Genomic DNA, 13244 nt, shown 5'->3' on the forward strand with positions numbered 1-13244 from the left:
CGCGCTCTCAGGAGGAACGTGAGTGAGCACAGCTGTCTCGGGAGCAACGTGAGTGACCACAGTTGTCTCGGGAGCTTCGTGAGTGAGCACAGCTGTCTCGGGAGCAACGTGAGTGAGCACAGCTGTCTCGGGAGCTTCGTGAGCGAACGCCGCGCTCTCAGGAAGAACGTGAGTGACCACAGCTGTCTCGGGAGCAACGTGAGTGAGCACAGCTGTCTCGGGAGCAACGTGAGTGAGCACAGCTGTCTCGGGAGCAACGTGAGTGAGCACAGCTGTCTCGGGAGCTTCGTGAGCGAACGCCGCGCTCTCAGGAGGAACGTGAGTGAGCACAGCTGTCTCGGGAGCAACGTGAGTGACCACAGTTGTCTCGGGAGCTTCGTGAGCGAACGCCGCGCTCTCAGGAGGAACGTGAGTGATCACTGCTGTCTCGGGAGCTTCGTGAGCGAACGCCGCGCTCTCAGGAGGAACGTGAGTGATCACAGCTGTCTCGGGAGGAACGTGAGTGACCACAGCTGTCTCGGGAGCTTCGTGAGCGAACGCCGCGCTCTCAGGAGGAACGTGAGTGAGCACAGCTGTCTCGGAAGCCTTGTGAGCGGGCACCGCCGCTAACTCCACCCTGAAGGTTGAGCCGCTCATCCATAGAACCAGGTTGATGTACTCCTCCAGCGACTCCTCAGGGTCCCAGAATGGCGTCAGGGACTTGAAGGGCTCGGCTAGGCCACCCCTGAAAAAGACCATAAGACAGGTCTTCTCCCTCTCCGATCGCCGAGCCAATTCAAAAAACTCCCTGGCGTACTCCTCCGTGCTCCGGACTCCCTGGCGAATGTTGAGGAGCTTCCCTGCTGGACCCATGTGTGGTGGGTTCATTCTGTCACGGATCGCTGAGAGGAAAAGACGAGGTCAGGGTCCAAATGCAGGTGAGGTCTTTAATAAAACAAACAAAGGCCAACACGGCACAACAAACACTTCAGCACGACAGATCACAAAATGGCAAGACAAGTAATGAACCCACACCAGAGTGGTGGGAGAGGGGAGACTAAATAGTCAGTGGCAAATGGGGAACAGCTGTGGGTGTACTGAGTGTGATGATGATGCGGCAGGTGTGTGTTATGTGGCAGGTGTATGTGATATGGGAGAGGAGTCCGGGAGAACGGGAGATGGCGGCCTCCTGTGGCGCCAGGGAGAAGTGCAGGACCCGGACTCGTGACACTTTCAGTGTACAAAGATTTGAAATTCACGCTCTTTGTCCAGTGACCCTAAAAATGACCGAAGCACTCTCTCTCTGGCCATAAAAACATGTCTTTGAGATTCTCTTTTTTTCTCAGGTAGTACCATAGGGACCTTCATGAGGAACACCAGGGTATAAGTGAAAAAAGCATATCTTTGAATGCACTGCCAAAATGGTTAAATAGCCTTTTCTAAAGCATGGCTTTACACAATTTCACACTGCAAATCAAGCATTATCTAAAATTACAGTACAATTAACCTAAGTGACTTGCAAATGTGAAAAAGAAAAACAGACTATTTATGTTAAAAAAAACACCCACTGGTCATTTTGGAAGTAGACTGAATGATGCTCAAGCAGTGAGTGGTAATCTACTTTAGCTAGTAATGGCCACCTGCCTTTCAGCAAGGACTAATGGTCGAATGTTCCATCACCTAATTTCTATTCATAAGTCAAGCTATAAAAATTTTAAATAGCCCCCCAACACACATTTCAGATCATTATTACGACCATTTTCAAAGGGCCTATACCTGTTTCTCAGTGAGAATAACTCTTCCCAGTAGCTTATCTTCCAGGCCCCTCATAGTAACGGTGAAGTCGATAATGGATGTCCGTGCGCTGATCTCAGGAGTGTGTGCTGCCATTGTCTCCCATTCAGACTCTGCTATATAAAACGTGTGATCAGGTGTTTGCACTTTTGTATTAATAGAGCTGAATAGTTAAACCTGTCAGAGCTTTTTCCGCTGCTTGCTATTTCCACTTCTTTTTTTGAACGTGTGAAGCAGCTGCTGTGTGTGATGGTGAAACAGAGTCACATTTTTAGACCGACTTTGATAATGAGATCAAGGAAAGATGCCTAAAAGATCATGATTGTCACTCACAATTGTGGCCTGCACTAGCAGTAAACAGCTTGAGCAGCTGCAGTCATCACCTCGACCAGGAAATGGAACAGCACAGAGGATCTGTACATTTTATGTCCTTTTTCAAGATCTTAATTCTAAGCTTATAAACCAACTGCTTTTTCAGAGTATTTGCTATGTCCTACTTGTCTATGATTTTGTACATTATGAATATCTTTCCAAGAAGGCATGATGACGGAGAGAATGTTGAATACAATCACAACTCTATAATTTAACTTCAAAAATAATGAGAAGGAGGAGCAGACGTTCTGTACAAATGCAGAGTATTTTCTAATTACGCAAAGCAATCTTGTTCATTTCCTAGCATACATTTAATGAAAGAGAAGGAAACTTGTTTTTTCTTTTTTCAAAATGACTGGAACTGCTGAGGACAATGATGTTTTCTTTAATGATATTGTCCCTATTTTCTCCCAAGCAAGCACTATATTGTTGATTTATATATGATCAATTTTGATGGCAAAATACAGAAAAAAACACCTGTATATAATCATTATGCTTTTGACATTTTTCACAAATAAGGTATGACATAAAACATTTAAACTCTTGTGTCAGTGAAAAGATGTTCATAACCTTCTGAAATTGCTGATTGCGATCCTCAAAATATTCTAAAAGTAATTAAATCTATAACAGTGATTATAATATTATGATAAATATTACAAAAGCAATTAGTAAGTCATACATTTATTTTTAAATGTATTTTATACCAAATTTGTGACAAGACAAGACTAAAACGTCACCTAAGCATGGGAAATGTAAAATTAGATTAAGACTTAAAAAAATAAGATGAAACTCTATGTCACTGCTATATGGTTTTATATGGTGCTATATGGTTTTAGAACATTGTTGCTAGGGCAATCTAGGTAGTTGCTGGAGTGTTGTATGGCAGTTGATTACTGAAAAAAATAGAATGTCGAAAGATTGGAGGTATCATTCATTTCTGAATGAGGGCATGCTCTATGGTGTTCTGGGCCTTTTATTGTGGCCAGCCTAAGGCACACCTGTGCAATAATCATGTTGTCTAATCTTGATATGCCACACCTGTGGGGTGAATGGATTATCTCAGCAAAGGAGAAGTGCTCACTAACAGATTTAGACAGATTTGTGAACAATATTTGAGAGAAATTTGAGGCCTTTTGATCTTTGAGTTCAGCTCCTGAAAAATGGGGGCAAAACAAAAGTGTTGCGTTAATCATTTTGTTCAGTGTGCATTATTTTGTCATATTGGTTTTCACTCATATTTGGTGGTTGGTGAGTGTACATTTTTGGACCCAGTATACAACTATTCATGAGCTGCAATCAGGTTACATTCAATGGTCCACATACATCAATAAATAAATCAAAATCCCAGTTGCACACAGTAATTGTGATTGCAATATGCAGCCCTGACTGACACTGGGTGTATTTTTTATTTATTTATTTTTTTACAGTTCACATTGTACAGCCTCAAGATGTTAACTTCTACATTGACATTACAATCTGTTTATGAATTAAAATTGCATGTTTGATTTGTATTATTATTATTATTTTTGCGCTGTATAAATATGTATCCAGAAAATATAAATGTATAAATTATGCATCACGAAAAAAATAAATAAATACATTGTAATACATTATGATCACAGAATTAGGGATCTTGTGTATTTGTGCAGCTGTGCATCTAAGTTGCCAATGATAAACTTAAATTATGCTCTTGAACACCTGAAAAACATTTACAATTTTAAAAGCCCCATGAATGTTTGATATTTTTAAACAGCCATCATTTCTTACTTGCTATTTCTAGTCCAAAGAAGTTAAATATTTCAGGGGAAGTGGTAGAACCTCTTAATATCCTTAGTATTGCTCATTCTTAGTTCATTTTTACTAATGTTATTAACTAATGTTAACTAATGAACCTTATTGTAAAGGGTTACTAGAAATCCTAATAACTTGATAAGGTTGCATCATGTAAAAACAATCAAGTGATCTGACCTTCAAAGGAAGCACTTCTTTATTGATAGAGAAGAAGGCAGCCATTGCTTTGGTCCAGGAGCAAAGCCCTGCAACATTGCCACACACCCTCTTGGCTGTTTCTATGTTATAGTCTGCCATGTCAAAGTATGGAGAGAGGAGTTCCACCACCTCCTCGTTGATGGTGTCTTTGGGGAATTGCTGGAGGACAAAACAAAAGATGGAGTAAAACAATATTGGTGTACAGTATATGGAACATATTTGAAACTATGGTCTTGAAAATGGCAATATTATTTGCTATTTGTAGCTCAGCCTTCTGTAAAAGTTTGTAAACATACAGTTTTTAAAATATGTTCTACAAAATATATTGCTATAATGTATGTGCGTAAGATGCTGTATTGATTAGCTCTCAGAGCTGAACTTGTTTGTGCCAATATTTTTTGTCCAAGGGCTTTTCTGTGCACTAAAACCTCATTACTTTCACACCATCTGTTGGCTTTGGAAATTAAGTGCAATGCCAAAAATCAGTAAGGATCTATCTATCTATCTATCTATCTATCTATCTATCTATCTATCTATCTATCTATCTATCTATCTATCTATCTATCTATCTATCTATCTATCTATCTATCTATCTATCTATCTATCTATCTATCTATCTATCTATCCTACTACTAATGGTACTGCTGGTAATACAGCTAAAATTACTCCAAGTGGTTACAACTATATTTTAATTGCCCACAACTAATTAACAAATAATACACACCTATGCATATCAACAACACAATATTCATAATAAACGTATTTGTAATAAATCACAATTGATTTGATTAATCCTGAACACTAAAAGACATGGTTACTGTTTCAACAACACAGGTGTCACGGTGTTTTCTTCTTCTTCTTTTTTTTTAAGTTTTGCAGTGGGTTGACACTGAAGAAAGAAGCAGTTGATACTATATTTTAAACTGCACAGCAAATCACTATTACTTTTTCACATGTTAAGAGGACATTAAATAGAATTCAGAACAGAGAAAATAAGGCCCTGTTTAATTGTGTGGGTGACAGAGAATTAGTTATTTATGAAATTAGCTATGAAAATTTAATTATCACAGTTTTGGGGTAAGAAACCTTTACTATATACGACAAGAGAAAAATGCAAAGAGTGGTCTAGTTATCTGATATTAAGGCTTGTACCTGTAGACTGCCCAGGAAGTTGCCAGCAGTCATGAGTTTGAGTGACTCTTGCCAGGAGGGCATGGTGCAGTTTTTCTCAGGATCAATTTTCACTGTGTTTCGTTTACTTAAATGTTATACTTGCACTGCCTTTGGTCAGGTCGAGTGTCCGGAATGCAGTCTCAGATGAAAGTCTCAATGGTTTCAAAGTTTTGGACTCCCGATCACGTTCTTCCAGGTTGAAGAGTGATGAATTCCAAAGATGTTCTCAGGTAGAAATGTTCTGAAAAAAGGTTTTGAATGGAAAAGAGCTAAGAAAGAGATCATGCTGAGGTCCAAGGAGCTTGGTTGAATGGAAAGACAAAAACTTAGAGGGTCCAGAAAAGTTCTAGCTCACATCCTCTTAGGATCTAACAAAACCGCAGACTGCTTGGGCATCTCTGAAGTGAGAGCTTATCTGCTATAGAGGTCACACCACTGGGGTGTCAAATACCCAATGGAGTCCTGGATTTTTGGAGGGAAAGTTTTACAATCCTTTGTCTCTGAACATGGTAATTTGCATAGGTAATTCGCCTGGGTTAATGCACAAACTTCTAAAGATTCTTAGGACACTAATATGTTGCATAGGTATCGACATGTAATATTCACTCTCAATTAGATCATCCGAAGATGAATTGATAGAGACTAAACATGATGCAGCTAAAGTGATATTAACTAGTGATCTATCATAAGTATGCAGAAAACAGTGTACAATACACAAAAACATATACAAGAACAGTAATAATATACACAATGACCTGAAGATATGTGTGTTCATTCAAAGAAAGGTTTTTCTATGAATTAAGCAGAGAAGATTCCATTTCTCTTTCCTAAGGGGCAAAGAAGTGAGTTCCCGCATTCCTTTGAGCAATAAAACCAGTGTCATCAGATGGGTTGCCATGGAACCAGAGACCTGTTCTGCCTTCTTAGGTGTTAGATGCATTTCGGGGGGGAAGGGTCCACAGACCCTCATAGTTGGCCTTTTGGTTAGGTGAGGGGGCATAAAAGATTATTTGTTAAATATAATAAATATTTGTGTGTCTGATTGGTCCAAATGTTACATGGGTATCTCTGTAAATTATTCAAAATGTATAAAATGTCTGTTTAGAATATTACGCCAAATAAGTAAAATATATTTTAACATATTACATTTATAAGCTGCTGAATAAGCTAGAGTAATGAGCTAAAATTATGTAGCTAAATTGTAGATCTGCATCATCTACAGCAGACATATTGAAATGTGCACAGAAAAATGAAAACAAAAGGGTCCCCGGAATGATGGGATGCATTATGGACAGATTCATGGGAGGGACACAGTGGGCAGGTGGTGGAGGGAAGATGTGGGGTACGTGTTTGGGTGGTTATGTAATTGAGTGGGTGTGTGGGGTTGGTTAGAGGTGGCTGCTGTCAGACCCCTGCTCGCTACGAGACCCCCTACAGCAACCCTGCCATCACAGTCTATTTTTACAGCCTCACAGGCAGCATGTAATTACACGGAAGCTACAGGCACCATAATGCCCCACGAACATCACACTCCTCTCCTTCGCTCCTCACCAATACTGCCATGTAATCGCTCCATATTGTTCCTGACCTGCTGCCTCAGCCTCTTCCAGAGCAGGCCTTGCTGCCTCTAACTTCTCTTTAGCAATGGCCTTGTCAGCAGAGATGCTGTCCACTATGGCCTGTGCTTCATCTTTTGACCTTCTGAATTTCGACTTTCACCTTTTCAGCAGCCTGGGCCTTCACAGTCACCTGAGGTAATCCAGGTGATCCACACCTAATCCACACCTGAATCAAAAACGAGAAAAAAATGAAAACACTAATATCAATGCTGTAATACCTGCAGCATTTCATGCTATAATTCTGAGTCTGGGGCTGTTAATTTGTCATCCTAATGCTTCAGAGAACATAATTTATCTTTAGTTGGCCTGTGACTACAAACAGAAAACAGAAATAGCAACAAATATTTTCTTCTGTATTGTGATGTACATCAGAGTGTAACAAACTATTGGAAAAGAGAAAACTGTACAGTTCTATGTATCGGTTGTTGATTGGATTTCGAGCTGTGTGTATAACACTCAAAAGTGGAGGTAGATGAATGCAAGCTTGCAGAGCCATGGTTTAAGCAGACTAACTGACTGGACAAAGTCCTGCATACATCACTGTTTTCAATGGAAGGTCTAGTTATGACATTTTAATTATACTTTACAAAAACATAACATTTTTTTAAAATAAAGCCTATGCACTGATGAGTTGTTGACAATAAGATTTATAACATGCGTTTAGAAAACAATGTTTTTTTTTTTTTTTTTTTTGCCGACTATAGAGATAGCACATGCACATTAATCACAACAGCATTAATCAATGCAAACAGTGAATCTCAAAATACATATATATCCCCATCCACATATAAAGAATTCACTGTGCATAATCGTCAAAAAATTGCACAGCCCCTTGGACCCATATTGAATATTGCTTGTAGTGTTGGAAACTGCGCATTTCTGGTTTAGTCCTCTTCTGGGGACACCTGAATCTTCTACCAGGAGAATCACTATGGAGAACTATCTTCTGAGCCTGTCTAATGAAAGACTACTAGTATATTAGCTGGAGAGAAGGGCAGCAATCAACACAGATCTTCTTTAATAGATCATCAATGGCAGTTTTTGCAAGGTGAGATATCTGTGATTGTATCAGTTCTGACAAGCCACTGCAATAATCTGTGACACAGATCTGATTAATTTCTTTAAGACTGCCAGAAACACTTAAATACCTAGTGAAGTGAAGTGAAGTGACATTCAGCCAAGTATGGTGACCCATACTCGGAATTCGTGCTCTGCATTTAACCCATCCAACGTGCACACACACAGCAGTGAACACACACACACCGTGAACATACACCCGGAGCAGTGGGCAGCCATTTTATGCTGCAGCGCCCGGGGAGCAGTTGGGGGTTCGGTGCCTTGCTCAAGGGCACCTCAGTAGTGGTATTGAGGGTGGAGAGAGCGCTGGACATTCACTCCCCCCACCTACAATTCCTGCCGGCCGGAGACTTGAACCCGCAACCTTTGGATTACAAGTCCAACTCTCTAACCATTAGGCCACGACTTCCCCCCTAAAGCCCTAGGGCCATTGATTAATAAAAGATAAAAAATAAAATCAAAGTGCGTCAACATCTTGTGCTATGACAGCCATGTTTTTAAACAGTATTTCCAATTAAAAAAAAGAGTTCAACTTCAACATGCTTGGAAACCCCCTGCTTTAGTGAAGCCCTATTGCCTTCAGTTTCAGCAGCTGGGTTGACTGCTGAGAATTTTTAATGAATTAATCTAAATAAATGCATCAAATTAACAGAAACTATAGAGGCCTTGAAAAGGGGGTAAAAATTTAACAAACAAACTGATTTACTGTCAAAATAAAATGAGATCTTACTTTTACCAGCAATACATTTAATGTCTACATTTAATTTAAGGCTTTCACCGTGGTGGTTTACCTTCAGTTTCAGTTTAGTTTAGTTTTTCCCTTTTTATTTTATTAATTTATTTTTTTTTGTCTCCAGTTTCCCCAGCTTCCTGGCTGCTTTTCCCCCACTGTTATCTCACTCTCTCCTTCTCCCTGTCTCATCTGCCACCATTGCCAGCTGCTCCTCTGCCTCATCAAACGTCATCCCTATCCTCCTGTGCAGACTGCTCTCCCTTTAATGGCTGTGTGGACTTGATCCTGTCTAGCCCTTGTTTCTCCATGTCAAATAAATATTATTTTACCCTGCAACTTGAATCCTCCTCTCTCTGGAACCCTGGAACAGTAGGAACACCTACAAACAACCAACAGTACAGCGACCTGGCATGTGAAAATTGCTGTCAGAATGAACGGTTTAAAAAGTCTTTGAAAAAAAAAACACATCATCTAGTGCAAAGATGGGCAATTTTAGACCTGTTCTGCAGAGTTTAATTTCCATCCCTAATCAAACACACCTGCTTGTAATCTTCAAGCAGTCCTAAAGACTTTGGTTGGATTTTTCAAGTGTGTTTGATTAGGGATGGAGCTAAAGTCTGATGGACAGTGGTCCTCCAGGAGCAGAGTTTTACATCCATGATCTAGTTTAACCTGAATAAGAGGCTATGCACTTGTGCGCTGTCAATCTAAACAAACTGACCTGCACAATATGTCAAAAATAACTACAGGCCTGTAGTCTGTTATTTATTTTAAGGACAAATATCCTTTCCCTCATTTTGTCCCCAGCACACAAACATGTTCATATTGGAGTAATAAGCCTTTGTACACCTGTCCCTGTACAACAAACCTAGAACTTCAATATTGCCTGAAAATTTTATTTTTGGGATGATGACTCAAGCACTCAGTCGTGTACAGAATGAAGTGGACACACTCCTGAGGGGCCTTTGTTAAAATTGACCAGGAATTTGAGAAGACTTTTTTGTTGACCTTTACCAGCCAACTATGTTTAGAAATAATAAGTAACATTTTGAAGTAATCTGACTGAATTTAAAGTTATATTGGGAGGTACACATGGTATCATGGTAACACATTTACCATATCAGCCTTCTCGTTGGCTATTTGAAGTTCTTTCTCCTTCACCTCCAGTTCTTTGCTGAGGGCAGCAACAGACTCAGAGGCCTCCTTGAGTTTCTGAAGGCCGGTGTTCATCCTAATGAAACAATACTTAGAAATTAAACTCTATGATACATGGTTCCAGACTCTATAATCAATTTTTACAGAAAGCCAGGGGAGAATCCACTAAGAATAAATTACGCCTGATGACAGTGCTGTTTATTTGCATGGACTAAATGAATTATGCAAATTGGGTAACAATACAAATGTACCGACAAAGGTCCATGCACAGCACAATATCAGATTTTGCAGTAGGTTGTGGAGGATGCAGAACATTGCTGCAATCTGGGGTACTTTGAGAGGATTTTACTTTATTACGCCACAGCATCCAATCTACCATGTAATTTCCTTGGTCGGTAATACTACAGTAATAATACTAGGCAAATATAGTCTGCTTTTTGCATAAAGTGGAATCTGTAGATTAATTTACATAGAAAGGTGGCATGTTTGGGCTAAAAGGACTGACAATGTCTTTACTCAAATATACAAAGCGCAGCACTATTTCAACACAAGGTTTAGCACCTGGTTATAATGATTTTTTTCCTGCATAAATGCAACGTACAAAAGTGACATGACACTTTGAATCTTTAGTGAATCCACCCCTCAAACTCAGGACATAATACAAAACATTTTTCATAGCTGTTATATACACACATATATATATATATATACACATTTTTTATATTATTATTATTATTTTTTTTAAATTAATGTAAGCTCTTATTGTCACGTCCTGCTGGTGTGCCCTGATTGGCCACCAGATGTCACTGTGTGTTTGTTTGAGCACATGGCTTGTTGTTTGTGGTTTGTGCCATGTGCTCTCCGGTCTATTATCTGACCCCGCCCTCCTTGTTATCTCATTATTGTTTCAGTGACTTCACCTGTGTCCTCCTCATGGTTTTTGTTAATTTTTTGTTCTCTTTTATTAAAAGACCAACTTTTCGCCAGCATTTGAGTCTTCGTCTCTCCCCACCCGTGACAGAACGAAACAGCCAATTGAAGACTCAGCGGCGATGGGAATCTTTTTATTCCCAGCTCCTCCCAACAGAGGAACCAGACCCCAGCCAGTGGGCCGCATCCCTACCCACAAGACAATCGTCCCTTTGGACGATATGCCGAAGACCTCTTTTATGCAGGCCAGGGGCTAGGGATTGGAGAGAGCACCCTCATCCACCTGTTTTTAGCGGGCCTGGACAAGCCTGTCAACTGGGAGGAGCTGGGGGAGCTAGATACGTGGTCCTATTGGGAGGTGGTCGACCACGTCATCTATTTGAAGGAGGTGGAACTGCTGGAGGGTGCCCCCCTCCCAGTCTGGGCTGTCCTTCCAGAACCTCCTCGGATCGTGCTGGCCTCTTCCAGATTTTCGGATTCATTCTTTGGGCGTCCCGGGCTGAGACGCAGCGTGGAGGATCCTCTGTTGATGTCGGTGAGGGAGGCGGTGGCCGCTCACGGTCCACCCAAGGTGACGGTGTCCGCTCACGATCTTCCTCCTGAAGGGGCAGTGCACGCTCACAAGGCTTCCGAGGCGGCGGTGCATGCTCACAAGGCTTCCGAGGCGGCGGTGCACGCTCACAAGGCTTCCGAAACGGCGGTGCCTGCTCACGATCCTCCTGAAGGGGCGGTGCACGCTCACAAGGCTTCCAAGGCGGCGGCGCCCGCTCACATGGCTTCCGAAGCAGCGGTGCCCGCTCACAACGCTTCCGAGGCAGTGGCAGTGTCTGCTCACGATCCTCCTGCTCTGCCTGCCCCGCCTTGGTCTCCTGCTCTGCCGGGACCACCCTGGCACCCTGACACAGAGGTGTCTCCAGGCCCTCTGCCGCTACACGGGCCTGGCCCACCATCCCTCCCCCTGATCCACCTCTGGCCCACCTCCCTCCCAGACATTTTTGATTTCAGTTTTACTGTGGAACATCTGGAATCTGCTCCTTAGAGAGGGGGTTGTGTCACATCCTGCTGGTGTGCCCTGATTGGCCACCAGATGTCACTGTGTGTTTGTTTGAGCACATGGCTTGTTGTTTGTGGTTTGTGCCATGTGCTCTCCTGTCTATTGTCTGACCCCGCCCTCCTTATTATCTCATTATTGTTTCAGTGACTTCACCTGTGTCCTCCTCGTTTGTCTCCCCATTTATTCTCCTGGTGTCTGCAGTCCTGTGCTGTTTCGTTATTTCATGTTAGATGTTTAAAGTTGTGTGTGGGTATGTTTTCAGGTACTGCAGTTCTCTGTCTGCCTGTTTTTCCCCTTCGGGGTGGTTTTTGTCCTTTTTTTGTTCTCTTTTATTAAAAGACCAACTTTTCGCCAGCATTTGAGTCTTCGTCTCTCCCCACCCGTGACACTTATATTTCTATTTCTGATTATACTGACCTATCGGCGAGAGTCTGAACCTCTGAGTGCTTTTCTTTGTAGATGGCCTTGTAGTCATGGATGAAGGACAGGTAAGATTTTGGTGTGACGTGTGGAACGTCGGTACCTTTGAAAATAATCTGCACATTTTTCTGCCACCCCATCCTGAAAAGAACCCATACACTGAACTACTTCCCCCTTGACCTCAGGAGTGCAGTCTATGTCATACGTGGACAGGAAGTGCTCTGACACTGAGGAAAAACAAACAAAAATATTTTTCTTATTTCTTTGCACAATATGCATATAAACTGTTTATCTAGCAATAGCTACAATCACATTCATTTTTCTATGGCTGATTGCTGTGATGCTCTTCTTGATTGTAAATTATTGTTTCATTCTCACCCTCCAGTTCTAATAGAGCAGAATGTTCTCTTAAATGTGATTGATTTAAATTGTTTGTGGAACATTTTGTGTCATCCCTAAATTACTTGTTTTCTCCATTGAATTGTACAGGCACACACATTTACTCTGATAATAAATCATGGTGACTATTTTCAGAATAGACAATTAGCATGATAAGATCTTGGTTTGAGTGTTGATTTTTACAGGTAAATTTGGTCTGGGATTTGGGCGGTTTATACATTGTTTGTAGATGCTGGGGCTCTGGAATCATTTTTACTTTTTTTAATTCCACAAGCAGCATACAAATCACAAAAATGGCATTATTTTGTAGTAAATGCTTCACCAGGAATACCCCCCCTCCCTGTTGCAAGGGAGATGTAATATACAGTTCACTTGGAATTTACAGTTATAAATCTCTGGATGTCTCTGAGTACTCATGAAACAAATGGGGTCAAATGGGGCCAGAACTGTTTGAAACAGCAGTATAATATTGCCACTATATCAAACCAATCTGCTCCATTCTAAATTTTGTTAAATTTTCATTTCTCCCCCTGGGTTATATTGATCCTTT

The 13244-nt window shown here is 41.2% G+C and overlaps 1 pseudogene across 1 annotated transcript in view; it reads right to left on the reverse strand.

Annotated features, from left to right (window-relative positions):
• LOC306887265 (dynein axonemal heavy chain 5-like) overlaps nt 1-13244 on the reverse strand; it is a 106637-nt pseudogene that overhangs the window by 40122 nt on the left and 53271 nt on the right. The window contains exons 44-50 of the transcript in view: nt 12293-12522; nt 9847-9967; nt 6859-7056; nt 5287-5392; nt 4114-4293; nt 2107-2143; nt 1756-1889 (exon numbers count right to left, since the gene is read on the reverse strand). The product of the transcript in view is annotated as a dynein axonemal heavy chain 5-like (transcript). The remainder of the gene's footprint in view (nt 1-1755; nt 1890-2106; nt 2144-4113; nt 4294-5286; nt 5393-6858; nt 7057-9846; nt 9968-12292; nt 12523-13244) is intronic.

This window comes from Barbus barbus (assembly GCF_936440315.1).
Source record: "Barbus barbus genome assembly, chromosome: 21".
NCBI classification, from domain to species: Eukaryota; Metazoa; Chordata; class Actinopteri; order Cypriniformes; family Cyprinidae; genus Barbus; species Barbus barbus.